This window comes from Sinohyriopsis cumingii, chromosome 18 (genome assembly GCF_028554795.1).
Source record: "Sinohyriopsis cumingii isolate HCF-2022 chromosome 18, ASM2855479v2, whole genome shotgun sequence".
Lineage (NCBI taxonomy): Eukaryota > Metazoa > Mollusca > Bivalvia > Unionida > Unionidae > Sinohyriopsis > Sinohyriopsis cumingii.
The window spans coordinates 77836453-77836892 of NC_142978.1; the positions used below are offsets into that span (position 1 = coordinate 77836453).

The 440-nt window shown below is 35.7% G+C and overlaps 1 non-coding gene across 1 annotated transcript; it reads left to right on the forward strand.

Moving 5' to 3' along the window:
- LOC149777099 (U5 spliceosomal RNA) lies at positions 1–116 on the forward strand. Its single transcript, XR_016416374.1, has one exon. It is a non-coding gene; the product is annotated as a U5 spliceosomal RNA (small nuclear RNA).
- The last annotated feature ends 324 nt before the right edge of the window (positions 117–440 follow it).

Below are 440 nucleotides of genomic sequence, written 5' to 3' on the forward strand. Positions count from 1 at the left end.
TTACTCTGGTTTCTCTTCACATCGTATTAATCTTTCGCCTTTTACTAAAGATTACCGTGGAGAGGAACATTTAATGAGTCTATAGACCATTCTTTGAAGCCTCACTTTGGTGAGGTACCAATTCAATTAAAGTAAACCTCTAGTTCAAATTTAGCATTTTGTTCTCTTTTCTTCTAACCAGATCCAAATGGAAGATAGTAACCGATGATTATATAATCAGGTCTCAGTACTTCCAGTTCGGTACTCACAAAGGTAGTTCTAGTCTATTGTTAGAACATTTATTCCTCTCTCATTGTCATGGTGATAGAAGAGTTATATTTATGCGATTTTGATAGGGATTTAAAGGTCATTGTTTATTCTTGAGAATATGAGCTCAGGTGTGGTTTTCCATGTGTATTTCCGCGATAGTGCATAGTCAGTAATAAGGCCATGGTGATGAT